This window comes from Triturus cristatus, chromosome 4_1 (genome assembly GCF_964204655.1).
Source record: "Triturus cristatus chromosome 4_1, aTriCri1.1, whole genome shotgun sequence".
Lineage (NCBI taxonomy): Eukaryota > Metazoa > Chordata > Amphibia > Caudata > Salamandridae > Triturus > Triturus cristatus.
The window spans coordinates 1,199,089,161-1,199,115,688 of NC_140585.1; the positions used below are offsets into that span (position 1 = coordinate 1,199,089,161).

The following is a 26,528-nucleotide window of genomic DNA, read 5'->3' on the forward strand; positions in this document are numbered from 1 at the left end:
GTGTTTAGGCATGCAACAGTTGATGTTGTTGCACCAAGGATATTGTGCTGCATAACTAAATACTTATAAGGTTCCAAAAGTGAGACCTATTGGCTATGCCAATGCTTGTTTTACATGTCATGATTGCCATTTATGCAAAGTTGTGCTGCATAGAGAAGGCCCTGATTAATGTGAGGCAAGAAAAGGGCATCAGAAGCAGCCAACAGCACAGGGATTAGAGTTTATTGGGAGTGGTAAACATCACAAACTATGTTTATTGCCCGAACAATTGGATACAACATGAGAATGGCTGAATCTACCTGGAGAAAGTTACAGAAGATGCAGGGCTTACCGCACAGCCCATAACAGTGATACATGCAGTAATGTAGGAATTTAACATGGGGAAATATATTTACCGGGACATAAAGATTTTGGTGCAGTGAAAGTACATATGTTATCTGCAAAATGTGCGGTAACTATTGCACCCCATTTATGGACATCACCTGTTGGGTTTCACAGGGTGCGTTAATTATGGCATCCAACAAAGGGTGCTCGCAATGAGGCCCTTAGAAGTGGGTGCTACTCGGTGAATATGCGCACAGTAGCAGCTCTCACGGTCTGATTTCTGAGGTGAGGTGATAACCTATGAGAAAGGGTAAATTTTTTATTCTGCTGTGCAACAGAAAAGAAATAAACTGCAACCAGACCGTCTACCCGCAAACAGCAGGGAATTACTGGCAGAATGGAGTGTTCGAGCGGCGCTCGTGAACTCAAGAGAGAGCGCGCGAGAGTGAGACAAAGAGAGGCAAGCTGCGGAGAACGCTGCCTATAAAGAAAGATTGTAAAATTCAGCTTCTATTTTCGACAGAAACCCATTACGTTTTATTTTATTTTTCCCTGGATGACAAATATTTGCCGTCTCTTTCCTCCGGTAGATCGTAATGCCTGTCAAACACAAGCTATTAAAAGAAGGCAAGAAAAATATATGTATTTTAGAAAAAAACGGAATGCTGCTGTGACCTGTTTGTATGGCCGGTGCTTATGGCGTACCTCGCGTCTCTAACTCTGGGAGATTATCGTGTCGGTGCCAAGATGAACGGGTCATGGATCGAGAAATGCATCTTTTAGGGCACCCACTGGAAACCAACATCAGTACTGCCACAAGGGCGCCTTACTGGTATTAAACATACTTTGCCCTGGCTTAGGCAGAGCTTCACATGACAAAAAAAAAAAAAGAACAAGCGCAAAGAGAAAGTGAAAGGAAAGAGAGAAAAAGATAGAGAGAGGAACAGGCAGAAGAAAGACAGATGAGCGAGAGGAGTGAAAATGAAGCTGACGAGGGAGTGGGAGAAGGGAGGGGGTAGGGGAGAGGAGGGGGATTCACGCTTTGTAAGGCTTAATGAGCCATTACAAAAAGCCAGATGGCCTGTGCACGTTCACGCTCACATGCACGCAAGCTTTAACCCAATAAAAGCCTCTCTGGTAGCACTTTGAAAACCCGCTTACTAAAGGTCTCGCCTGAGCTAGCGCTCAGGCGAGACTTAAAAACTATATTATCTGAAACGGGGAAAGGAACGGCCAGGCACGGGACAAACGACAGCTGCAAATACCACCTACTGGCACTGAGAGGGGACATTGGAGGAAGAACGGATGAAGAGAATGGAGGAGAGGACAGGAGAGTAGCGAGGGGTGAGATAGCAAAGAGGGAAAGGTCTGGAGAAGAAGAGAACTGATAGAGGCGAGAGTAGGAAAGAAAATAACAGAAGGGTGAGAGGCAGGGGTGAATGAAGGAGGGGTAAGAATGGAAGGACTGAGTGAAAGGAGGAGGGGAAAGGACGGGGACAGATGGTGAATGGAAGAGAGCGAAGGCCAGGGATGGGGTGGGGAGAGACATTATAAAGTAGGGAGAAGAAGATAGGGAGAAAGTGAAGGTGCAGGATGGCGCGAGGATGGGTGCGTCAGACAGTGAATTGAAAAGAAGACACATAGAATAGCGGAGAATGGGAGGGGAGAGGAGTCAGTAAATGGCAAAGGAAAGATGAATCGGGGACTGTGAGGGGCTGCGTGGGGTGGTGATAGGAGCACAGAGTCATAGGAGGGGGTCTCGCTGCTAATCTGGTTTTAATCTGCTGTGGGCCAGCCTGAGGCCTGTCTAGCTCTTGAGCAGGACTACAGTGACGCGAGGGGGGACAGCCAGGGTCATAGGTCAACCCATAAAATGGTCGGGGCACCAGTCTTCAAGTTCAAATGTTCAAAGTCTGTCTGATGAAAGCAGAAGGGATGCACGGGGGTTCAGGCAGCCGACGATGTTGTTCGCCAAAGGCAGGCAGGCTCTATTGGAAACCGATGTGGGAAGGCGCCCAGACTTTCTCTGCACACTTATACTCATTGCCAACGTGTGTGTGTTTTCTTACTCCATCTGTGTGTGTGTTCATTTCTCATTCTCAATGTGTGTGTGTGTGTGTGTGTTTTCTTACTCCGTCTGTGTGTGTGTGTGTATGTGTTCATTTCTCATTCTGAACACGTATGTAGGTTTACTTTTAGTTCTCAGTGTGTGTAGGTTTGAGTGTGTGTGTGATGTGATTGTGTGTGATATCTGTGATTGTGTGTGTGATTGTGTGCATTTACATTGCGTGTGTACATTGTGTGTGTGTGATGTATGTGTGTGATTGTGTGTGTGATGAGTGATGTGTGTGTTTACATTGTGTGTGTGTGTGATGCGTGAGTGTGTGTGGTGTGTGTACATTGTATGTGATGCGTGATGTGTGTGATTGTATGCGTACATTGTGTGTGTGTACATTGTGTGTGTGCTGTATGTGTGTGCACATTGTGTGTGTGTGATGAGTGATGTGTGTGTGCACATTGTGTGTGGGTGATGATTGATGTGTGTGTGTACATTGTGTGTGTGAGAAGTTGGCCTGGTATATGATGTTCACTAATTAAAGTGACCACCTTGTACCATGCCAAGCAACCCTTATGGTGTGGTTGTAAGTCAACCTTCTCGGACCAGCTGCCCTAGTGGTAGCGTAGGCTAAGCAGTCTTTCAGGCTAAACTCGTTTAGGCATGTGAAGCAAGCTGTTTTACCATATGTAACCCCCTTTTATACCAATGAAAGGACACCGCACAGATATACATTCAAAATATATATGTATTTATTACTCAAAGTATCCCCTAGACTCTTTATGAACACAGGAGCACAAATCGTTAAACAAGAAAGTATCACAATATACAGAAGTTGCACTTTATATGGATAGGCCCTGGTGGCTGCTCAAACCATATACTAAAATAGTGGTATAAGTACCACGAATAGGAAAGGTAGAAGGCCTAGGGCCTCTAGAATCGCTGGGCCTACAAGGAGCTAACTTTAGTTAGTGACCAGGAGGTCCACGGGTCGCGTGTGCAGTGAGGAAAGTTACACGCGGGCTCCCATAGGTTTTCAATGGGTGCATAAAAGTTCAAAAGTTACTGCTAGAAGGGTCTTCTGGTTGGACTACGAAATCAAGACTTAGACATTAGAGATGTTACTCTACACTTGTGCACCGGAGTGCCAGCTTTACCTCACCCACAGGAAGCGGGTGAATAGGGCTCGAAGTGCGTCGGGTTTCGTCTATCTGTTCAATGGAGCCTGATGACAAAGATGCTGCAGGCGGTCGGTCCAGAAGAGATGCGGTGGATCCAAGGGTGGATCGGAAGTGTAGAAGACCTGTAAGCAGAGGGGACAGTGTTCACAGTCACTAGCCAGTGACCGGCGTGGCACCAGGTAGGTACCAGGCGATGTCGGGTGCAAACAGTTGAAGAGGTGTAGCTTGCCTCTGCAGCCACGTGGTCCCTGAAGGTCGACGACGTCCAGGAGTCGGTTCACGAGCTGTCCCACGCAGGCTCTCGCTGTCGGCGGCTCAGAAGAAGCAAACAAGCCTTGGCAAGAGCAGGAGTCACAGGAATCGAAGAAAGCGGTTAGCTCTGACCAGCAAGGTCAGAGGGGCTGCTCCTTTGGAGGGAAGCAGGGGCCAGTCTGGAGCAACCAGACCAGCATCGTAGTTTTTCAAGATGGTCGCCAAGATGGCCACTAGCCAACGGGCCAGGGACCGGGCAGGCGCGTCGAGTCGCAAAGTGCAGAGGGGCTCCACGCAGATCGTGGAGATGCTGGAGGGCTCACCTTTGGTGCAGATGCTGCTCAGATGTTGGGCTTCTCAGGACCCAAAGCACAACTCAGAGGGAGCCTCTGTTGTCGCGCTTGCAGCTTGTCGAGTGTCTTCCAAGATGGCTGGCTCCACGTGTCTCGGTGCCTCCACGAGTTCCTTCTTTGCAGGGACTGTGGATCGGGCTGTGAGAGGTCTGGAGGTCCAGTTCTTGTCGGTCTCTGGGCTCGGGCTCTGGCAGGAGGCAGCGGCAAAGCAGACGTCGATTCGCTGGTTGGTGCTTGCGTTAGCAAGATGGTCACTCCCTGACCACAGGGGAGATTTCCTTCAGTCTTCTGTGCAGCAGAACGTCGAAGTTCCCGTCTTCTTCTTAGTTTCAAGTTGATTCCAGGATGTCTGAAGTCTTAGGACACAGCTCCTACCTTTAAGCGGATTCTAGGGGCCGGACTACCTGCTAGGTCCCTCCCTAAGGGTGGGACCAGGAAGGGGGGTGGTTACACCCCCAATCCTTTGTCCAGCTCGCCCCAGGTCCGGGGCTGGTGTGCCCCAGGACCGGTTTGAACTAGCATATGCACCGAGGCTCCTTGTGAGCGTCAGGCATGTCTGATTCTATTCAAGCCCTACCTGACCAATACACAAAATCCTATCTGGGGTGGTGCTCGCACCTCCCCTGGCAGGAAACCCTTTGTCCACGTCTCCCAAGCTGGAAGGACTCCCAGCAGCAGGAGGGCAGACTTGTGTCGGTGGTGGCAGCGTCCATTTTGTGGAGCTGAGGCTATGTCTGATTTTACCCGGGTTTCAGGTTCTGTACATGTCGTGTCCCTCTAGAAGAGTGGAATGCTAACCCCGTCACCAGAACTGGCGAGGGGTTAGCATTCCAATTCGTATGACACCGTACTCGACATGTTTTGATAAAGCCAAACCAAAGATAGCATTTAACCGCGAGGTTCATAATGCACTTAAGAGTATATGGTATGGCGATATCTGGATACGGTAGAAGGAAGTTGTTCCGACCACTGCAGACGGGCTCAGCTCATGCCAGAGCACCATCTCACATATAACCAAGCACTCTGCCTTCAGGATTGTTAAGGCCTGCCATAGGAGTGACTTATAGGTTAACATGTGTCCCATTTAAGGTTAGGTATAGGTATACTACACCTAAGTAAGAGGTGGATACACCAACTTACCCCAGCTAAGTGATCAGCCAGTTGTGTCAAATTGTTAGGCCAGGCCAGGGGTGGCACAATACATGCTTCAGCCCCTGGTAGGCCTTAGATACACCAATGCCCTGGGTACCTAGTGTACACTGGTACAGGGGCTCACAGGGTGGTCCAGTTCCAATTGGTTATGCACCTAAAGTGCATAGTGTCAATTTAGTAGAGAAAACAGCAGGCTGGGGGTCTGATTAGCAGGCCCACATCCTCAATATGTCAAAAACCAGTGAAGCAAAAAGCAAAAATTTGGGGTGACCATAGAATAGCAGACCCTACTCTCCTACAGTGTGTGTGTGTGATGCGTGAGTGTGTGTGTGGTGTGTGTACATTGTATGTGATGCGTGATGTGTGTGATTGTATGCGTACATTGTGTGTGTGTACATTGTGTGTGTGCTGTATGTGTGTGATTGTGTGTGTACATTGTGTGTGATGAGTGATGTGTGTGTGATGAGTGTGTACATTGTGTGCATGTGCGATGCGTGTGTGTGTGCGCGTGTGTGTGTACAGTGTGTGTGTGTACAGTGTGTGTGTGTGTACAGTGTGTGTGTGTACAGTGTGTGTGTGTGTGTGTGTGTGTACAGTGTGTGCGTGCCTGCACATGCTCGTTTTTGGGGATCGTCATGTCCAGGCAGCTTTGGGGTAGAAATATTTGAAGGACTTTGGTGGGCAGCTTCAGGATACTTTATTTTCAAGGATGATGTGAATGAACACTCCGAGGACTGTAGCCTGACATCATCCATGCATGGAAGAGCTTGGCTGAGATGTGTGCGGACCAGTGTCCGTTTTCAGGAGGATCTGGGCGCAAGCTGTGGAGAGCTTCGAAGTGACAGCTGTGGAGCAGCAGAACCGCAAGGAACAAAGAAACGGCATTAAGCATTGAAAACAAGTGTGGTATGCGAAAGTGAAAGCGACAGTGTTTGGAACAAGTGCATGCTGTGCTTAATGAGCCAGGACGAGGGAGGAAAGCCGCTGCTCGCTCCCGATAGCATTAGGCCGTGTAAGGGAACTTTTAGCAGCAGCCACAGTGTGGGGCCACTACTGGCCAATTGCATGCGGTCTTTCTTAGAAAGACAGCACGCAAAGACCAATAGCAAGTGATTAAAAAAAAGCACACGCACGAGCGTGTGTTTGGAATTTAAAAGCCCTAACTAAATGTCTCGCAGAGCAGCGCATGTGCGCTGGCTCAGGCGAGACCTATAAAACCACTTACCTTGCACTCTTGATGCGGCGAGCGCAAGGTAAGTGGTTTCCTCTCTTTTTTTAAAATGTATTTTCGCATGTCTGTTGACTCCACCCTGACCCGCCCAACCACTCTTAACTGTACTGCCCGCGGCTGCCTCTCTCCCCTTAATGAATATGTCCATGAAACTTTGGACACTCCAGTTCACTCAGAAGAACAGAATTGCATTGAAATTCTTTAATCAAACCAGAACTCTGTGGAAATTGTCTTTCCCACCACAAATAGGGATAAAACAACTTATGCTATTTTAAATACGGAGTTTAAATGTCGCCTCTTTGAATGGAACTCCCAATTGTGACAAGATGGAAGCCAGCCTCCAAAGACTGCAGAGAGATGAGAATTAAAAACCATTTCCAGTTGGGCTGGGAATATTGCAGTCAACATTAAGTTGGAATGTAATGCACTGAAAATGAGTCATTTATTGTCTTTCGCTGTATTTTCAATGACTTCATGTGCAACTGAATGTTCCATTTGTCGTTTGGCATCTCTTTCCCAAGGTGAAAAGTAGGTGTTCCAAGTAGGGAATGCTCTTGAGATGTTTCTTGGCAGAGATTGCCTGAGAGTACCTCTGTAGACATTTTTTTATTATATGTAAATGCTAAGCATAAAATCTATGGGACAGATTTATCAAGACTTTGCACTGCTCCACAGTCACACACAGTGATGCAATGTGGCACAAAGTTTTGATATGGCATTTCATCTCCAGTAAAAATGTTTTCCCTGAAAAGTGCCTTATGTAGTGCAAATAGAGCTTTGTGCTCCCTTGTGTCAATAGGGCATTCCATTGCTGGTACTTGGGTGTTCTAGCACTACCACTCATAGTTTTTGATATATAGCCCTATCGAATACAATTTTTAGGTAATTGCATTTAAAAAATAACGCATCCTTGAGGCAGGCGTGAGGGAGAACTTTTTTTCTCCTAACATTTCACACTTTGCATGTGTGTTGCACTGTATAGCACACTGCCCATGAAGAAAATGTTTTTAAATCTGTCCAGGTATAGTATTTTGTACTGGCATGATCTACTTACATTTTATTTTTTTAACAAGCTAGACAACACGCATAGGTCTTTGTACTATGGTGCAACGTTTTGTGCTTGCCACTAGGGGACCTTAAAGACCATCAGCGCCGGGGTAAGATAGGAGCAGCAGGCCATAATTAGAATATATGGCTTTCCTCTGCTTTCTCCTCCCTGTGCAGCAAAGACCAGCATCTTTGCTTCTGCTCTGTGTACTGCAATATTCTGCCCCATGCCTATAAGATGAGCCTATTTGAAAAGGTCTCTTTCAGCCCAATGGGCAATACGACCCTGGGAGGGGCACATCATGGCATAACTTTGAGAGTTAATATGCCTACGGATGCCTACTGCCACTGCTTTTCTTAATTGTAACCTGCATATCGAAATTTATAGTCCTAGTTATAGATCACAATGAGTTTTAAGTCGACATAAAGAGGGGCTACATTCAAACTGCAAGGCATAAATGTAGAACCTTCTTTTTTTCCTCTTAATCTTCGGTTACTCTAAGGTTGCTAAAAAGTGTTCCTTTCATTTTTAAGAAAGCCTTACTATAACATAAAACTCCAATCAGTGAGTTTTTGCAGACCCCACACAAGTTTGAAATGCTGCTGTTTCTCCAGACTGAGCGCTGCTAACATGCAATACCTACCAGTAAGGACAAAACTTGACTCCTGAGACTGGTGATCATGGACATCGATTCACCAAAATGCCAACGGGTATCGGAAGCGACATCATATACCCTTTGGACCTTAATGATGTCACAGGAAGTGACATCATATGACCTTTGACCCTGCATCATCCCAAGATGGGATCTCACATAAACTTAACCCTGAGAAGATCACAATAATTAACATTGCTAAAGTTACATATCTGCATACTTAATATTATATATTCTTCTAGGGGAGAACAAATGGTGGGAGAGTTTCTCTTCCCTGATAACATTTTGAAAAAATGGTTTTATTAGTGTATATTAATGCATAATTTTCAAATATATTTGCTAAAAAGCCATAGGCTCTTAAAAACAAACACTCACTAAATATTCAAGTCCTGTCATGGTATGCCAAGCTACTGAAATCTGACAGTCCCCATGAGTTCACTCAAATAGGTTTTTAAAATGTTCTGTGGGTGCTCCTTATGTCAAAAATTATGTCCACTGCTAGAACCAGCATTTTGACATGGTGGCCCCTTTCATCCAAACATTACATACAATATGCCAGTGCCAGATTTTTCTTAATACTTTTTCTCTTGCACTATGGTGGTCCCTTAGGTCAAAAGGTTATATCAGATATGTCAAGGACCACATTTTGTCATGGATGGCCCCATGACCTTGCCACAATTGTGTTGCCATATGCCAGGAATTTCCTCCAATGTGCCATCCATCACAAGCAATTTGCCACAGGTACCAACTATGCCAAGACTTTCCTCCAGGAGGCCATCACTAGCATTTTTTCATGGGTGCTCCATGTCAAAATTTACATACAGAGTGCCAACAGTAGCATTTTGCCGAGGGTACCTATATGCAAGCATTGCCTCCAGTATTCCAATGCCAACATTTTGTCATGGGTGCTTTTATAAGTCAAGAAGCATGCAAGGTCCAACAGCGGATCTGCAAGCATAACAACACATGCTCACTTACGACAAGCTGGCAGTGTGGGCTAGAAAAGGCGCACTGGTGTGTTCGTGGTTCCAATTTTAGCTCATAGGCATGGACCTGATGGGCACTTTGACCGGGAAGCCAGAATGATAATGATGAGACTAAAAACAGCACGCCACCTTTGTGACAGAAATTCCCACTTATGAAGAATAATATAATAAAGAAAGGATCGAATACCGATGACAATACAAAATAGTATATAACAACCCTGATTAAATCCCATGTGGGATGAAACACGTTGGCTGGGCAGTATGGATTACTTCTGTCAAATTGCATTATTTGAATAACATTGGATGCCAAGATATATACAAGACTCCTGAATTTCTACTTTGAATGGGATCTTGACTATTGGATGAAGTGCTGTACTTTCACCTTAATCAGGAGTATTTGATGAAGTGTTGGAGAAGAATATAATCCCTGGGATTATTGAAAGGACATTGATTTATTGAAATTGAACGCTCCTTTTGCCGTATTGTTTTCACATGCTCACTTATTCACACTCATTCTATAATTAGCACTGACTTGCACTCATTCATTTTCACCTACTCTCATGCACTCACTCTAACCCTGAATCACTCATTTGCACTCTTACTCACTTATACTTACTCACTCATTTGGCATACATACATGATTCTATATACAAACATACATGCTTACACATACACGCTCTCTCATCCAAACTCACTCACCCACATACACACTCACCATACATTAAAACCATTTTATTTTTCTTATCCAAGATACCAGTGATGGTCCAGATCTTGCTGCTCCACTTTTTATTACACTAATAGTGAATAATAAAATAATATTCACTATCATTATAATAAAAATTTGCAGGAAACAAAGTTAGAGCCTGACTCTGATAATGCGAGACATCCGTATGTTCTTGGCACTAATTTTGCCACCTCTGAGGCCACGGGTTGCACAGGCAGTGCCAGGGCTAGCAAGGGGTTGGCTGATGAGGGGTGATACCCCAAAGACGGTCCCAGGATGCTTGTTTATAGTCCAGGGAGGACCTGGCCCTTGCAGTTCGGGCTGGACTATTCACATGGGGAGCAGGGTCAAAACTGATTTGTATATGGCTGGATCCAAACTGGAGTGGCGTGGTTAGCAAAAAAATGATGGCTTTAACCCAGATCGGTGACTGGAGGTAAATGCTTAGCAATGTTCAGCATCTTTTTGTGTTGTTATAGTCCACCCAGGTAAGCCTGCAAGCAAACAAACACTACAGCAGCAAATAAAAACTGTGCAAATATATTGCCACGGGCTGGAGTTACATCATAAATGACAGTCATTTTTAAAGTAAAAATATTTCCCCACTAAAGGTGCATTGTGGGAGCATTCACAGTGATAACTACCAGATATAAATGGCAAAATGTAAAACCATTTATAATTTCAAAGAAACGGGGAAAACTGAAAACATGATTTGCTCAACATCTGAAACCGATAGATTCTTGGAAGGCCATAGAAAGTTAAAATATCAGAACGCTCAGGCCCCATGTGCTGTTTCTCCCATGTTTCACTTGGCCCTATATGTGCTCTTTCTCCCATGTTTCACTTGGCCCTATATGTGCTCTTTCTCCCGTTTTTCACTGGGCCCTATGTGCTGTTTCTCCCATGTTTCACTGGGCCCGCGTGCGGTTCTCCCCTTTCACAGGGAAACCCCAATGTTTGAGCGATTCTTAGGTGATTAAAAATGGGGCTTCCCCGTGAAACATCCTAATATATTAAAATCTTCCAAGAACCAGTCCATTATGTTACTACGACCCCCATCTGATTAGACCGGCGTGGGTGTCATGTACAGTGCTAAATTAGTAACACAGTTGCCGGTGGTAAGTAGCGCCGCACATTTTGGGGGGGGGAAGGAAACTTAGTGTTTTTGAGGAAAGAGAGGACAACAGTGAGGAAGGGAGAAAGATGGGATGAGAAAGAACTATAAATAGCTAGGGAGTGCAAGATGGGGTAAGTAAGAGACAAGAGGCTGAATCAAGGCCAGGCAGTCCTTGTGCTAACTGGCCCAGGCATGGTCATAATTCAATCTTTGGCCAGTTTTTTTTTCTCATTATCAGGCATTGGTGACGTAATCGACCGTGTCAGACTAGGGAGTTTTCGTCTAAATATGAAAGCAGAAGTCCCAAGTTCAAATCCTGACGTGCCTGCATGGGCCCAGTTCTTCCCTGGACCACAGTCAGCGTTCGAGTCCTCTCAGTTGTAAAGGTCGGGCGTGCCTCGGAATGGGGCCAACTGTTGGGATTACTCTGTTAAAAACGTGCTGCGATCGGAACGACACAGCTCGCCGAACTCCACGTGAGCGTTGTGAGGAAAAGGATTCCCTGCTCATCGAAAGCACTTTTTAAATTAAATTAATGGCGAGCAGGTGGAAGGTGAGATAAGCTCTGGGAACACGGATATTTCATTTGAAAGGTGAGACCTTCCTAGCAGGATTTCAGTTTATTTAGACTTATAAACTTAATATTGGTTCAGCGGCTCGCGGAGTGTAAATAAAAGGTAAGATGAGGAAACCTGCGCGCGGTAAGCCCCGGTGACAGGGCCTGTCACCCGAGTTCTGCTGCCAGCATCCCCTGCGTGATCTTAGCGCACCTACCGCGAGACCTGGCGGGCTTGGCCTGTCCTTTTCCGGCGCGGTGAACCCCGGAGATCTGCCACCTTTACACCTGGCACGACACAAAGGAGCGGCTGTGGTGGCACCGCCAAGCCTCTCCGAGGAGCTGGGGCCCGCTCAGCGCACAAAGAAAGATGCCATTATCCCGCTCAAAGGCGGGGGATCAAATGGCCACCCCGACTCGTTACCACAGGTGGGGTGCACACTGCTTTCCTGTCGGGCCTTTAGCTTTGCAGGAATAAGGAGGGGCTTACAGGGTGAAACCCTCCTCTGCTGCCTATATTCTGCGCCCCTGACCTATGGGCCAAATTAGGGTTGGGGGCTGGCTAAAATATGAGGCAAAAAAAAGCAATATAATGCGGCATATTCTGTCTCACTAACATTACCCTATATGCATGATACAGAAAGGTGATCAGTTTACCTCTGCAAATGATCCGCTACAACCGGAAACTGTATGGCAACATATGATGCATATGAGCTAGAAACGTTTTATGTAGAGATCTGCAATTTATATAGCAGATGGTGGATTATGTGGCAAGTGCAGCAAATCCATATTTTTATGGAATAATCTAGTACGCATTCCCACATAATTCCAGTGGCATTTCTGGCATCAGGTTTCTCCTCTCCGTCATGGTGAGACCTCCCACGTCACATGACATCATAGTCCCAAAATGCTAAATAAAGGAGGGTTTGTAATAGGGTCTGCCTTTTCAATGGGGAGTGGGGCACCATTAAGTTGAAACTCCCTTGGCCAGGGGCTGTAGTGAAAACAAAAATCACCTCTTGTTGGTCAGTTCACTTCAGCTGAGCATCTCAATTTGCCATCAGGAAAAAAATGCCATAAACTCATCCTAGGAGGGCATGTGAGAGTCATCTACAGGGGACCCTACCACAGCATCCCAGAAAGCAGGGCGCTCTGAAATAACCATTGTTTAAAATAATAAAATATAACGAAATAAAAGTTGGTAAAAGAATCTTGCTAGGGCTTTGAAGACGTAACAATAGTCTCCAAGCACTGTCTTCATCGCAATGACTGCCCGATACCCTCAAAGATGGAACATCAACATGAACCCTAAGGACACCCGTGGCATAAGGCAGAAAGAACCCGGGCCGGGTAGGCGAAGCCGGACCCAATAGGGGCCCGGGCAAAACGCCGTCCGGGGGCGGCGCCCCTCCCCCGGCCAACCCCTTCAGGCATTTGAATAAGGGCTAGGCCGACGGGGGCCAGGATTGGCCCCGAAGGCGCGAGCGAGCCCCCCCCCCAATCAGGGGTCGAGCTCAGGGGCCAGGGGGGGGAATAAAAGGGGGGGTCACCGGGCTAGTGATCACAAATGCCCCCCCCCCCGGGCCAAGGGCGAACAAAGAAGAATTGGCGCGGGCTTACCTGGAGGAGACCGGCAGCGGCGAACGGATTTTTTGGCGCCTAAAAATCCAGGCGAGTCGAGCATTCGGGGGATCCAGCAAGGAAGCAGCCCACGCCTTCGTCAACCGCCGATCAACGAGCCGGCTACCACGGGACGGAGTCCCCACCAGCAGGAAGGCGGAGGAGCGAGGCCGCCCCCATCGCAGGCAGCGGGGAAAAGCAGGGACGGCCACGGGGAAGACACGGCGGCTGGCATCTGGCGCTGAGGGAGCCCCGGGAGCAGCGGAAACAGGGCTTACATCAGCCGCGAGCTGCCCGGCATCCCCCAACATCCCAGGCAGCTTCCCGCCCGCACGGTGGATTGCAAACGCTTCTGCCTTCGTCAGTTACACCCAGAGGAGGGGAGCGCGCTAGAGAAGGGCGCGCCCCCTTAAAGGGGCAGTACGCGGCGGGAGGAGATCGAAAAGCAAGCTGCCTCAGCGCGAAAGGAGAGGAGAGCCGGGACGGAGGATGGCAAGCAGGAAAGGGGCAACAGGAAGGAAGAAGCAGCCCCCGGCCCGCTTCAGGGAACTGCAGGAGCAGCCAGCCACGAGGAAGGCAGACACAAGGAAGCGCAAGGAGGACGATCTGGACGAGGATTTACTGGACATGCTGGAACAGGCAAGGGCACTGGTGGCGCTGAAGGGCAGGAGCTGGATGGAACAGCAGATCAAAGAAGCCCCCCCTGGGAAAGGGAGACGACAATGCCAGGTTTCCACATCGCCACCCCCACCAAAGAGAGCAAAAAAGGGGGGGTCTGCAGCCAACACGGCGCCCCCCCACAGGAACAAATCACGGGCAAACAACAAGGGAACCCCGTCTCAAGCATCCAGGAGGAAGACCCAACCAGCAGCGGTACAGGTGTGCAGCTCGGATTCGGACGATGGCAGCGAGGGCGAGGGGTCTGTGGCCAACACGGCGGCCCCGCATGAAGGACCCACGAAGAGCACCCTGGGTAAGCATGGACTACCACGCAGCGCTCGGGGGCAGCCAGGGGGGCTGGGGCCACAGAGCAGAAAGGGGCCATAGGCTAAGACAGGTATTGAACACAGCGCGACAGTAAGGGGGCCGTGGCACACGCAATCTCCCTGGCAAGCAGGCGCAGGCCTGGGGGAGGCCTGGCCAGGGGGGGCGATGCAACCCCCACCCTGGGTGCCCTGGTGGCAATGGCCAGGAAGTGGGGTCCCATTCCCGGGGAATGCACCTTGGACCGCAGGGGGGCCAACAAGGAGCCTTGCGGTGGACAGAGCGGCCAAACAAGGGCCACAGGCAGCCGGGAGGGCGGACGAGGAGCCCCCAGGGGGCAGACAAGGAGAGGGGGCAGAGCAAGCGCAACAGGAGCACGCAGGGGCCATGATGGGGGAGGGCGCAGCCACAGCCGGGGTAGGCGAGGGCAAGCCAGCAAGCGAGTACATGCGCCCATCCCCAAGCGACCCTCCCACAACAACGAGGTTACTGGGTCTGGCAAACCTCATCCCACTCCCGGTAAAGGAGAGAATCTGGAGGAAGGAATTTATAGACATATTTTCCCTGCTCGAGGTGAGGCAGGCAGGCTTGGATCTCACCACACAAGACAGGAAAGACGAAGACAGGAGGGGCCCCAGGAAACCCAGGGTGGACAGAAGCATAGAAAACTGGTTAAAAGCCTTTAGGACATTAGCGTGCGTTTTTATTGAAAAATTCCCGCAGAGCGCAGCGTCGCTGATCCTATATGAGCAGAAGGTGCACGAGGCGCAGCAGCAGTTCCAAGGGAATGCATGGCTACAGTACGATGAGGGTTTCAGGGAAAAAATGCAGGTATGGCCAACGATAGGCTGGGACTGCCAAGACATGGAGGGCTATTCCAAACACATGGTTGCAGCCAGGGAAGGTGTGGGGGTGAAAGACACTAATTTTCGCACCTACGGGAGTTAGGGCAAATTTGAAGGGTACGGGAAGGACCCCAAGGGAAGGGGACAACCAGCCACGAAATCCAACAAGGCGTGCTGGAAGTTTGACAAGGATGAGTGCAAGTGGGGGGCCGCATGCAAGTTCAAGCATGAATGCGGGTCATGCGGGGGGAACCACCCTGCGATACGATGCCGGCGACACACAGGGCAAGCAGCAGAGAAACCAAAGGCAGAACCAAAGAAATGAGAAGCGGGCCCCAACGGGGGGGGCCGGGGGAAAAGGGGGCGGAGGACAGGCGCTCCCTACACCCATAAAAGCAGGCAGGCTATTGCAACTGTTAAACAGGTACCACAAACAAGCAGACAGGAAATTATTGGCGGAAGGGTTTACGCAAGGTTTCCCCATCCCATATTGCGGCCCTAAGGGGGCGCGGGAGAGCAATAATTTGAAGTCAGTCAAAGACAACCCCGAGGCAGCAAAGCAAAAGGTGGAGAAGGAGGTTGGGTTGGGCCGGGTGGTGGGCCCTTTCCCTACTCCGCCGCTAGAGGACATGGTGATATCCCCGCTGGGATTAGTCCCCAAGAAGGAGCCAGGCAAATTCCGCTTGATTCACCACCTATCATACCCGGAGGGGGAGTCAGTCAATGACTGGTTGGAACAGGGAGCATGCTCGGTGGCCTATGCCTCGGTCGACGATGCAGTGGACCTGGTTAGACAGGAAGGGGCGGGGGCCCTCATGGCCAAGTCTGATATAGAATCAGCGTTTAGACTGCTACCGGTGCACCCAGACAGCTATCATTTGTTGGGCTTTAGACTGGAGGGGGGCTACTATTACGATAGGTGCCTCCCCATGGGTTGCTCAATCTCATGTGCGCATTTCGAAGCCTTTAGCAGTTTCCTAGAGTGGGCACTGGGCCAGCGGACGCCGAGAGGGGGGCGGGTCCACTACCTGGACGACTTCTTGTTCGTGGGTAGGGCAGACACGGAGGACTGCGCCAACCTCCTCACTAGTTTCAGGGCATTGACGCAGGAGCTTGGCATCCCGTTAGCTCACGAGAAAACCGAGGGTCCCACAACGAAACTAACGTTCCTGGGGATAGAGCTGGACTCAGTGGCAGGGACATGCAAGCTGCCAACCGACAAGGTAGCGGACATGCTCAGCGACATACGTAGATTGAGGCAACAGAAGAAGGCGACTCTGGGAGAGCTGCAACAGCTACTGGGGAAACTAAATTTTGCCATGAGAGTAATCCCCGCAGGGCGCGCATTTGCCCGGCGGATAGCCTGGCTCACGAGGGGCTTGGCACAGAGGCACCACAGGGTTCGCATTACACAGGGAGTGAGGGACGACTTGGTCCAATGGGAGAGTTTTCTAACAGATTTCAACGGCACCCTGATCTGGCGGGCCCCCTGGGCTCTTGCCAGTGAATTGGAACTCTACACTGACGCAGCAGGGGGGTACGGCTTCGGGGCCCTCCTGGGGACGGCGTGGTCGGCAGGGGCATGGCCGGAGGCTTGGCACGCAGCAGGGCTAACCACGAACATATCACTACTAGAACTTTTTCCCATAGTGGTAGCTTTCCACATCTGGGCCCCCCAACTAGCGAATAGACAGATCACTTTGTGGTCAGACAACCACGCAGTGGTGCAGGCAATCAATACAGGAGCGGCGCGTTGCCCAGCAGTAGCGGCCCTGCTGAGGAAGTTAGTGGGCTGCCAGTTGAGAGGGAACATTGCAATAAGGGCCAGGCACATTCCGGGCGTGGAAAACTTAGTGGCGGATGCTATTTCTCGTTTCCAGTGGGCAAGATTCAGGAAGCTGGCCCCGGGCGCAGACAGGAAGATGACCCCGATGCCGGAGGAAGCGTGGGCATGGGTGGAAGCGGTTTGAGATGGTTGCTGGAGAATGCACTGGCCCCAAAAACCAACAGCCGGTACCGGAGGTGCTGGGAAACGTTCAGGGCCAAAGCTGGTCTACAGAGGGGGCAATGGGCCGGGAAAAGGGACATCCTGGATTTCATCGACTGGGCCTTCAAGGAAGGGAAATCAAAATCCTGGGCACAAGCGCATTTAAGTGCGGTAGCATATTACACGAAATTGGCAGGGCAGGTCGACCAAACAGGGGCATTTGAGTGTCGCATGGCCATGAAAGGGTGGGGCAGGTTACAGCGGGCACCAGAGGACACAAGGCGCCCCATCCACTTCAGATTACTTCAGGCGATGCTGGGGGCCCTGGCCGGGATATGCTCCTCGAGGCATGAAGTCAAACTGTTCCGGGCAGCGTTTGCAGTAGCATTCTTCGGGGCATACAGGGTCAGCGAGGTGGTAGCCCTCTCAGTGGTGGACGCAGGAGCAGCATGCATACAAAGAGAAGGGGTGGTCATGCAGGAGAAACACATGGACATCCTGCTAAGAAGGTCCAAGACGGACCAGACGGGCAAGGGAGTATGGACCAGATTGCACTGCACGGACAATGCAGATCATTGCCCGGTATGTCTACTAAGGAGGCACCTGGAGAACAAGCAGGGGAAGACGGGGCCGCTATTTCAACACAGAGATGGATCTTTCCTCAGCCGCTTTCAGTTTATAGCGGTAATGAGGAAGGCGTTAGAAGCTTTGGGTCTCCCCGCACGGGAATATGGGTCGCACTCATTTAGGATTGGGGCGGCCACGACGGCGGCAGGGCTGGGCATGGGGGGGGCGCTATTAAGGGGATAGGGCGGTGGGCGTCCGGGGCGTACAAGCGTTACATACGCCCAGCAATATTCTAAGACCCCCCCTCTCCCCCCCCTCTCTTCTAGACTCGGACGCTGCACGCAAGAAGGTGTGGATCGTGGGGCACTCGTACGTTACGCGGGCACAGCGGTGGGCAGCGGCTAGACGGGACTTTGGCGGCATCTGGCTACGGGACACCGAGATAGAATGGTGGGGGCGCCCCGGGATGAGGTGGGGAGAGCTGCTGTCCATGGCGCGGGATGCGCGGGATGCGCGACAGTGGGGCAGCAAGCCAGATGCAGTGGTGGTCCACTTGGGCGGGAATGACTTGGCAGCAATGGGGCGAAAGGCACTCCTGGAAGACATGCAGAAGGGCCTCACAGCATTAGCACGAATGATACGCCCCGCGGACGTAATTTTTTCAGAAATCATAGTGCGGAACACCTGGCGGGGGCAATCGACCTGGGGGCGGTGGAAAAGTCTAGGAAGAAACTCAACATTACTATGGCAAAAGTATGTAAGGCGAATGGCTGGGGTTTCGTACGTCATGGGTTCATAAACTTAAGATCCCCGGGGTATCACAGCGAAGACGGAGTTCACCTCACAGGGGTGGGGATGGATATGTTCCTGCTGAACATTGTGGGGGTTCTGGAGCAGAGGGGTTTCCTATGACAGTCAGGCGGGGTAGGAGTCGGCTAGGGGGGAGCTCCCTCCGATCGAGAAACCATAGGGAGCGTGGCGGAGCTAAACAGACTAAATTAACAAAAGAAAGGGGAGAACCCATTAGAAGATAGATGAGGCTCTCGCAGTGCCTTGGGGATGCCGCACGGCAGGGGCGCTGAGGGAGCCAAAAGGGCGGCACGCCGCCAACAAGGATTAGAGACAATGCTCTCCCCATGACCCTTGGGATGCCTCACGGCAGGGGCTCAGAAGGAGACAAAAACAAAGGACCCAGTCACAAGAAATTAAAGTAGATACACAAGAAAGGCCCTTGGGATGCCAGCCGGCAGGGGCCTCTGGGAGAAGGGAGGGCCCATGTAAGGACACAGGGCGAGCGGGACGGCACTTGCGGCCCGGACAGGTCCAAACGGAGACCCGCCCAATCGGTAGCAAGCTGAAGCCTAAACCCGGAAGCAGGAAACACAGAAAGGGTTCCCTCCCCTCCCAGGTGATTGATAAAGCTGGGGCAAGAATAACCATGCAACATGTACATAACCATGAACAATGCGTTACAATTGTATAAAGTTTTTGTGATATGAATAAACTGCGACCTTTTCAGGCACCCAACAGAAGTTGTCAGTGGTGATTTGAGGTAGCAGAGCATAGCAGGATGGTACGAGGGGGGGGGAAGCAGGGAGGGGAGATCCGCCGCCTGGATGGGGTTTGATGGGGTACCCCTCCAGAATGTGCTATGGGGTTTGGCCTGAATGGGGGCCCCCTGAAGGGATTGGGGCCACTCTATGCCACAGGGGATGTGTTTCGCCCCTCAAGGAGACCCCCGATTTGCAGACTTGCAGCTACTGAGCTAAAGCTTAGAGAAGGTGCGGCCAAGTTATGGCCCTGGGTTCTCAACGGTATGTCCATGCGTGATTTTCAAACAAGCCTAGCATGAAAGGCCATTGTAGTTAGAAGTTGGCTGCATGTTTGCACTACATTCCTGCCCACTGCTCTGAACAGAAACCCAGCTCTCTGCCATTGCTAGGCTGGTCATCTAAGGAGCAGCTGTGAATTGTTCAGTTTTGGGTATCCGAAAAAGGAACTCGGAAAGAATATATAACAACAACCCACTTGAAACAAGGCCACCAAAACACCGCTTGTGGGTAACCCACTATAAAGAGCACTGCACTGGGCCAGAGCAGAGGTGAACCCTCAGAGTGCAGGTGAGATGCTTTGTGACTCCATGCCGCCCCCTCATAATCCATGTCCAGCGGGCAATAAACAGGGCAAGCCAAATCGAAGGCCACTGAACTTTCCACCAGTTGCAACAATAAGTGTATAGGCCTTCACTTTTGCTACAACCCTAGACCAGGCCGTGAATGTTGTAGGAGAGGGACTAGAAATCTAAACAAGCTGTTAAATACAAGACAGGTATGCCAGAGGTGGTGTGCCACAGTTTTCCAGGCCCATACGTAAATATCTCATCCAATCTATGTCTTTTCCTTGCATTCCACTACAAGCCCAGTATTCATACTTAAATAAATCAGACTATGAGTAAAATAGTGCCAAGGAAATGCCTGGACCGGATGAGCTACTCATGCATGGGATGGGGAAACTGGAGTTATCTGACCAACAGGACTGCTGGGACGCGGTTCTCTTACTTATGGTGTGAAGAGTGAAACTCCTAGTCCCAGAATGCTAAGAGACTTGGGCTATAAAGCCAGGACTGGCTGAAGGTGGGCACGCAGGGTTGAATAAGCTATCATTAGAGCAGGGGCCAGGAATGCAAGGACCCACTAAACACCAATTACTGCTTTATTTTCAGTTCAAAACCAGGGAGTAGATTCATCCATTTTCCCGGCATGCATCAGGACTTTGGCATCCTGGCTACCTCGTGGCACACTAGACATGGACCTTGAAGCAGAATCCTCGGCTAAGCCGTAAATCTTCATTTGAAAACACTGACCTCAGTGGAAGCTACAAAGCTAAGAAGTGACCCTTTTGTATTGGAAGTTGGAGGGCCTGGAGCCTATAAAATAGAGCCCGCCGCGAGCTTGGCGTCGCCAGCACCCGAAGACGTACATAGCTGCCTCCAGGGCGTGACACGTTTCCCAGGCCACGTCACCACAGTTACTTCCGGGTATTTAGTGTCAGCCTCCGTGGTTACTGAGGCGACACTGCTCAGAACTCCTGCATAGGCCACCAGGCCCCGCCTTCCTAACAGAGGCCATCCGAGTTGGCCCAAAGGTATCTGGCCTCAAAAAGCAGTGTTTGGCCATTGAAAAGAGCCCTCCTCAAATATCACTCTGGAGAGTTGATATAATAGCACGTGTCTGCTTGCCTGTGGTGCCGTGAGGGTGAGTTTCAGCCAGTTCTGCCTTTTCAGCACTGAGCATGCCGTGAAGTGACCCGTAGTTTCATATTTATGGTTGTAAATGTTAGTCTGCAAGTCCCACCATGCTCAGTAATTACCGTATATCAAATATTGTATTCACAGAAGCCAACATTAATCGTTTCATTAACGCGTAGAAGGAGTGATTGGGGCCCCAGCACCCTGATTCAAACCTGTGACGTGCAGCTTACTCAGGCGCATTAATCCACTGAGCTACGTTTCCAGTGAAATTGTAGGAAACCTAAAGCTGACGAGAACCCTTAGACTGGAACATCTGTCGTGTTAAACCTATTTAAGGCGATAACTAGATTGGGTTTCTTAATGCTCGGAATATATTTGCTTTTTGTCTTTCACCTCACCGATGGATAGTGGTAAAAAAAAAAATTCCCCGTGGTCGGCCAATTTCTGATGTTGATTTCTCTGATGCTACCACGAACATTGCCTTCAGCAAGTACATATGCATGCAGTTTCCCTTACCTTGCAAAACAACTGTACAGCTTGTCTTTACAAGTTCAAAACTGCCCCGATTTATAAACATGGACCACTTTTTAAGTGCTATTCCATAACTGTGACTTTTTTCAAATAATTAAGGATTAGCCGCATTTGCCACATATTCATCTGGTGCATTATCTGCATATTTTAAAAAACAAAACAAGTTGTTCCTCCCCCACACTGATCAAAAGTTTCTAAAAACGTTGCAACATATGCTTTGTGCACAGTGAAAGGCCCTTCCAAGGATCAAATGGTCATCTTGCTTTTGCTTATTTCTGTATTTCGTTGTTAAACTGGTACTAATGATGAAATCTTTGCCCAGCCAGTATTACTATGTGTAAAAATTATAAAATAATGAAGTAATACTATAAAAGTGTTGCATTAAGCCGCGTAATTTGCCTTTTCTTGGAGCATAATTTAGCAAACCCTGCCACATAATTTCAGTGGCCCAGGTGTAGGGAAAATGGCAGCGTAAAGACAAAAAACGATTAGAGTTCAATGGGAATCGTGGAAATAGAGAGAGTCTAGAGTCCACATCTGCTGTCAACATAAGATACTTTCGTACCAGGTTCAGCTGGAAACCCTTTAGAGCATGTGCAATAAAGGGTAATATTGGAAGGCTGGTTGGTTGTGGCGGTCTTAAGGCGTCATGAATGACATTTATAGCTCACACACTACCTCAAGGAGGTCTAGTAGCGCCGATATCTATACAGAACATTTTTCATACTGCCTTAAAGCTGGGCAAAGTAATTTCATGAGCTGCACTGGAAACTCAATCCATTCATCGACTAAGCATCACAATCCTCGTGTGAATAAACAATGGCTGGCAACAGTAAAGCTGGAAACCAAGGTGAAGGAGAGACAGTAAGTAGGAGATGGGGTGCGAGAGAGCAGGAGTGCATGTGCAGGCTGGTAGACCCAGGCTGCCCTCATTACCCAGATATGAATGACAAATAGTAAACAAGAGGAAAGCTGGAGACCATGTGCAGGATAGATAGATAGATAGATAGATAGATAGATAGATAGATAGATAGATAGATAGATAGATAGATAGATAGATTAGCGAAGTGGGTATAGCGGAGGGGCCTGGAGGCTTCAATCTGGCGACACTACACATGTATAAATGAACACTAAAACGTCACCCAGGGTAAACCTGGAGACCGTGTAGAGTCTGTATTTACAGAGGAGCCTGGTCATTAGTAGATGGTTGGGCTAATCAGTGTCAAGTCTGACTTCACCTTGAATTTCCAATAATGAAAGTACGAGTAAAGCTGGAGACCACACCGAGTCTTTGTATTGAGAGCAGCAGGAAAGCGGCATGTCCAGGTCTGACAGTCCTTCTCACCTATTCTTATCTCTAAATAACACTGCACAGGGATCTCTCTTCAAGCTTCCAGCTTGGTGCCCGACACCTTGGGCTTTTTAATTTGTGCTGACCATCCCATAGCTAACATGGCCTCACTCGTGGCCAGCTAATCCCAGAAACCTGCCAGCAACATCAACACACGCTCACTTTCTCCTCCATGACAGAATAACTTCCCCCGCAGTACCCGATGACCACCTTCAGACAACAAGGCCCAGCCCAGCCTGGTGAGTGTATCTTTCCATGGCATAAGCCACACCTCAGACAGCCTCCTGTCTCCAAAAACACAGAGTCATTACAGTTATATAGAAACCTCTTGAGCAGCGGTTGGTGTTAGGACTGGACTCCTGGGTGCTAATATCACCCTCTACGAATGAAAGAACTTGACCTGCAGAGTATTAGCAAAGGTCTGCAGCCGGCGCTTGCTTAGTTAGCGAGCTCAGAAGGTTGGCTAGGGACAAAGATCAAAATAATGAATTGCACTCTGGTACTTGTAGTCCTGTGTTTATAATGTCCCACAGAGCCAAGTAAGAGGAGGCAAAAGAAAAAACATATGGCTGAAATACGCCCACCTGTCATTGGGCAACCTAAGATCACCGCAACACACACAAACCCAGCATACTCTAGAGTGGCTGCAAGGGGCAGGATGGCATCACACTTGACGTAACCCAAAAAGTAGATACATCGGACGCCCATTGTAATTTGATGGCTACTTGCCGCTGTGTTACAAACCTAGCACTGCATTATCGTCACGACCAATCAGAAAACGTCACTTGGCATCTAGCCAGTTATTGGACACACATCTGTGGTCCTAAACTTTTCAAAGCACAGTAACCCAGATCTTTTGTTCAAGTGACGCAAGACTACAATATCCAGTATACATCCCATTGTTAAAGGAAACTTTACATCTGGAGTGTTATGCCCATGCTACTGCAGAGTCAAGACATAAAAACACAATATGAGGCCTCGTCCCCACAATGAATCCATTAGGAACATATTTTGATAGTGTTTCTCCTGAAAACCCTATATAGATCTAGCCCTCCTGGACCTACGCTGGGCACCATTGCCAATAATGCCGACAAAAGGGCTGCTCTTCTGGCTCGGATGCTCTACAGAAGTAAGGAACCCGCCCCCGAAAGCAGATCTCGAATGGCCCGGGGTCAAGTTTCCAGCACTTACAGTAGTAGTGTTTCTGCTCTGTTGTGATTGCAGCTCTACAAGTAGCAGGATGCACAGAAGCGCCCTGGAGTATATGATCTACTCCCACCTGCCTGGCGTGTGACAACTTGAAATCTCCTGAGAGCACCGTTTCAGGATTACATAAGAAGAGCGAAGAAGCCAAGGCGAACACAAACTGAAATAGATGTAGAATAAAACAAGACACAGTACCTTTTATTCTGAAGCCTGGCTTCTTGGATGTTTAAACCCTATGGTATCGGTTCTCAGTGACGTAAATCCCCTTTCAGTGTATGTTTGAAAAGCCGGGTTACAGAGAGGAGCAGGCGGGCAGCAGACAAGGAAGTGTCCCCCGAGGGAGCAGCAGAAAGTCCCGCCCGGGGTCTATAGGGCGAGCTCCTGAGGGCGGCGGTGGCGGCGGCTTCTCCCCATCAGCAGCGAAGTCAGGAAATGCTCAGATCTCGCTCGCTGCTCAGAGATAGTGCGGGGGCAGGCCCAGGGCGTGGGAGGAGCTGGGGTGAGAGGGAGTGCCAGACCTACCTGCAGCCCGGCGGGGTGAGGTGAGGAGGGAGGGACACACTCAGAACAGGTGCATCTGGTACTGAGTGAGGGAGGGAGAGTCGCTCCCTCCTGCCTCAAGTGCACTGTGCCCTGGGGGAGGGGGGCAGCCCCAGACATCTCACCCCTCCACCCCCATCATACCGTATCCTGTCTGAAAGTCTCATTGCATGTGTGACTCCTTCGACCACCCTGGATGTTTTGTTTAACAGCCTTAGCGCTTTGCATTCTGGGATCTGTAGGCACAGACTTGTAAGTAGAAAAGGGGAACTTCAAGAATTAGAATGCAAAGTTCCTTTGACTGAAAAGTCAAGACTCACTGAAGGGTCAGGCACAGTGGGCGAAATCGGAAGGGCACGGCGTGCCCCTACTTCGTTAATTTTATGCAATGCGTTCCCCTACTTTTCTGTTTTTAGTCACTCGTCCCAGGGCGGCAGAAATAGCGAAAGCCTTTAGATAAGGTTCGGCCCTTCGTGGCCGTTCGAGAACGGGCGTGTGGCAGAGAAGGAAAGGGGCTCTGTCTCTCTTTCTTCTTGCCCAGGGAAGAAAAGGACAGTGCCCGTTTCCGCTCTGCCCTGGCAGCTGCCCCCATCTCTCTCACGTCTTCCCCATCTCTCTCACGTCTTCCCCTTATTGCCTCTTTTTGTGTCTTCTCAGTTGCTGAAACCCGTGACTCCAAAAACGGCTCTTACCCTCTCATTCCATTATTTGTTCCCCTGTGAAATGGATCCAAAAATGAAAGAATGCATTTTGCTGCAAATGAATGTAATGTATTGAAGACGCTTCTCAAATAATTTTGTAGTTCTTTATTTGTAGGCTGAAGATAAACTGCGGGTACCAAGGGCCCAGGAGCACGGAAACCGGTAGCGGTCAAACATGCACAACGGAGTTCCGAACTAGAACATGAAGGGAGCCAATAGCCTTACTAATACTAATTTACATAACAATAGACCTAACAGAGAAGAAATACTGACATACCATGCCACAATGTATTTTTCTCACATTCGTAGGGTGAGAGGAGGCGCTCCATGTCCCATGAGGATACAAAGTGTTGACGGTCGTAGAGGAGCTAGTTTAGTTCCACATACTGTCCGAGCTGTATCATCCTCCTCTTTTCCAGGACCTTAGTGAGAAAAGGAAGCTTGAACCTGTACCTGTAATTTCAAAGGACCTTTTTCTTTAGAAGAGGGCTATGATAGTATGCTTTGGAAGGAGTGGGGGCACACCTGATGCGTGGAATAAAGCATTTGAAATGTTTGTTGTATCAAAGTCAATGAAAGGGAGAAGGCGCTCAGTTGACCATTACTCCATAGGTGAATTAGAGGCTTTTGTTTTGACAGACAGGCTTAGCATCTCATAGGTCTCTGGTGGTTCGAAGGGGGTGAATGTAGTAGGGACATTTATTGATCTCATTTTGAAAATGGATTGCCACGTCCAGGAGTTCCTACAGGAATTTGGGATTGTGGTTGTGTGAGGTAGACTACTGAGACAATGGGAGAGAACATGGGGTTGATGGAGACACAAGATGCTATGTAATCAAACATCAAATCGGTTGTTTCGGCAATGAGAGGGGCGTGGCCTTGAGCAGACATGGCCGCTTGGAGCTGAAGCTCCGCTCCGGCCTAGAATATATCCGGTGATATTTGTGAGAGCCGGGTCCTGGGTGCCGGACGGGAGACCCCCCGTGGACCTGAAAGGATGCCGGAGCAGATTGAAGGGGTTTCCGCACCCATGAGGATCGAGGGAAGTGGGTTCTGGACGGAGATGCCCACGAGCAACGCGGACCCAAAATGGCAGAGTAGACCCCGGAGCTGCCAGACAGTACAGACCTGTTATGGAGGACGGGGTTTGCTGCTGCTCCCGAGCGGACTAGGGGGAGACCCGATCACTGGCTCGGGAAGTCTCGGGGGAGGTCCGGTGAGCCTGACAGCGATTTCAGCAGCGACGAGGTGCTGCATCAGCTGGAGGAGGGCCCAGAGGCTTGACTGCGCGTCAGAGGGTGAGGTACAACAAAG

The 26,528-nt window shown here is 49.5% G+C and overlaps 1 protein-coding gene across 1 annotated transcript in view; it reads right to left on the bottom strand.

Moving 5' to 3' along the window:
- GALNT6 (polypeptide N-acetylgalactosaminyltransferase 6) overlaps positions 1–24,440 on the bottom strand; it is a 245,689-nt gene extending 221,249 nt beyond the window's left edge. The window contains exon 1 of the mRNA XM_085654494.1: positions 24,169–24,440. The gene's annotated coding sequence lies outside the window, so the exon portion shown is untranslated. The remainder of the gene's footprint in view (positions 1–24,168) is intronic.
- Between the last annotated feature and the right edge of the window lie 2,088 nt (positions 24,441–26,528).